The sequence below is a fragment of the Octodon degus genome, unplaced genomic scaffold (genome assembly GCF_000260255.1).
Source record: "Octodon degus isolate 3935 unplaced genomic scaffold, OctDeg1.0 scaffold00110, whole genome shotgun sequence".
Taxonomy (NCBI): domain Eukaryota; kingdom Metazoa; phylum Chordata; class Mammalia; order Rodentia; family Octodontidae; genus Octodon; species Octodon degus.
In genome coordinates, this window is record NW_004524686.1 from 5,339,567 (window position 1) to 5,342,395 (window position 2,829).

The following is a 2,829-nucleotide window of genomic DNA, read 5'->3' on the forward strand; positions in this document are numbered from 1 at the left end:
ACTCATCCACATGGCTGACACTGACAAAGGTTCTACAATCTGAGGTACAGGATCTCAGGATAAATCCTGAGGGGATTTCACTGACCTGATCAGACCCAAAATCTACAACTCTTGTTGCATAAGTCTTGCTTTATCTTGTTCTTAACCATCCAGCAGAAAAGTATAAAAATGAAGTATAAGAAGTAAAGCCATGCTGTTATGTTGAGCTGTAGGAGACTTAGGTCAACAATTTCTGTCATTGCCAGTGAAACAGAAGATCCAATACTATTATGGACTACTTGAGACTTTTAGTATATTTTGCTGAGTTAACACACCTATAATATTCAAATGATGGAACTTAACAAAAAAGGGGATACAGATGAATGTCCATCTTGTATGTGTGTATTCAAAATGGTTAGGATAGATATATAGTTACATTCTCTTAATGAATAGAGGAATTTGTTCTGATAGTCTTTGTAAATATGATATGATGTCCACATCTTGTACAGCAAATAACCAGTAGGAAGAACGTATGCAATGTGTTTATTATTGAAACTGTCCTTCCAATTTGGTTTAAAACTGTCTCATTGCTATTTGTTTCTCAATAAAATTATAGGAAAAATAAATATTAATACACTGAGCTGTAAAAGGCTCAAGTCAACAACTTCTGAGATTGCCAGTCTTATAAAAACCCACTACTGTTATGGACTACCCAATTATAGTGGATTATTTTGCTGAGTTCTTGCACCTATAATACTTAAATGAGAATGGAATACCCATCTGTGAGAAAACTAAACAAAAAAGGGGATCCAAATGAACAACCATTTTGTTTCTGTATACTGAAAATAATTAGAATAGATATACAGCTACATTCTCTTAATTAATTGAGTAGAAATATTTGTTCTAAGAGTGTTTTTAGACAGGATATCATGTCTGCATCTTGTGAAATGACTAACAACTAAGACAACAATATGCAATATATTAATAATTAAAACTGTGCTAGTAATCGGTTTTGAAACTGTCTCATGGCTATTTGTTTCTTAACACAATTATTGAAAAAATTTCAACATTGGAATTTTGGGACCACAACATACTCCAAGTATTCCCTTAGTCTAGCATAGCCTAGAGAAAGTGGTCTTCTCAGATATTTAGCCATCCCAGCTCAAGTTTCAGTGGGTTTACCTGATTCAGGAGACTGTCTAGGAAATGTTGGCCCTGCATGGATCCCATCCTCTTACAGTTAGCTTGTATTTAAGTAAGCGTCCTCAAACATCTTAAACTTTGCATTACCCAGGAATAACCTAGATACCTCCAAGGCAATGGTTTAAGAAGGTCTGCACAATCTTTATTTGGTACTAAGTATATGCTAGTTGATAAACTGAATGGAGACAGTACAAAGATTAACAATAGTCCCTGACTTCTAGTAGATTCAAATTTAAGTGGGGATTACGAAGCCATATTTTTAGATAGCTCCAAGTTACTAAGTACTTCTTATGTGTCTGGCACTATTCTTTAGGTGCATTATCTCCTATTATCGTAAAGATAACTCCAGTAAATAGTTACTACTATATTCCCATTCCATGACATGAAACAAAGGGATCAAAGAACTAATAGATTTGCCTAAGGTCACGCAGGTGAAAAGTGGTCCTGAGTCTGGTTTCCTATCAGGAGAGCTTTGTTCTTACCCATTCAGGTTTACAAGGAAGGTTGTGTGAATTTCCCTGTAAGAAGATCTTAACAGATGTACTAAAGGTTCCAGGCATGAAAGGGAAGGAGAGGGCAATTCGTTCACATAGCATATAAATAAACATTGTAAATATACCATAGGGCTCAGGTTTCTTTTTTTTTATAGTTTAGTCATCTTCAGTGTTAGAAAACAAATCACTTTCTTTTTCAATTTTTTTTAGTTTTTTATTTTTTAAATTTTTTTCATAATTTTATTGATAAACAAATAGCAATGAGACAGTTTCAAATCAAATCGCTAGGACAGTTTCAATAATTAACACAATGCATACATTCTTCTTAGTGGTTAATTGCTGTGCAAGATGCGGACTTGAGATCCTATTTACAAACACCATTAGAACAAAACATTCTATTCATTAACAGAATGTAACTATATATCTATCATAACCACTTTGAATACAAAGATACAAAATGGACATTCATCTGCATACCCTTTTCTGTAAAGTTCCGTTATTTGAATATTATAGGTGTGTAAACTCAGCAAAGTATTCTAAAAGAGTCCAGTAGCCCATAATATCATTGGGTCTTCTGTTTAACTGGCAATGTCAGAAATTGTTGACCTGAGTACCCCACAGCTCAACATAACAGTCTGACTTTACTTCCTATATTTCATCTTCATACTTTTCTACTGGATGGTAAGACGAAGGTAAAGCATGACCTATGCAACAAGAGTAGTAGCATTTGGGTCTGAGAAGGTCATTGAAATCCCCTCAGGATTTATCCTGAGATCCAGTACCTCAGATTGTAGAACCTTTGTCAGTGTCAGTCATGTGGAAGAGTCATGGCCATTGCTTGGCCAATGTGCTCTCTGTGAAAGCATGAGAGAGTGTTTTCTCTCCATGGGACTCTCCTTAGGCACACTCTACAACATCGATCATTTTCGTCTTTGGCCACATAATCTCCTTGATCTGAAAATTTGGGACACTACCGAGTTACATGACATTACAGTACAAGTTCTCATATGTTCTGAGTCTTAATTGACCTTAGAAGGTTAGGGCCAAACTGTTGCCTACCCTTGCAGCCCTCCTTTTTCTGTAATTTTGGTCTGCAAACTTAGGTTGTTAACCATCCAGAAGACAAGCTTATTGTTATTATCAAACAACTTAG

At 35.3% G+C, this 2,829-nt stretch overlaps 1 protein-coding gene across 1 annotated transcript in view; it reads left to right on the forward strand.

Annotated features, from left to right (window-relative positions):
- The window catches only part of LOC101583692 (targeting protein for Xklp2-like), a 20,668-nt gene that overhangs the window by 1,278 nt on the left and 16,561 nt on the right, over nucleotides 1–2,829 (forward strand). The window lies entirely within an intron of this gene.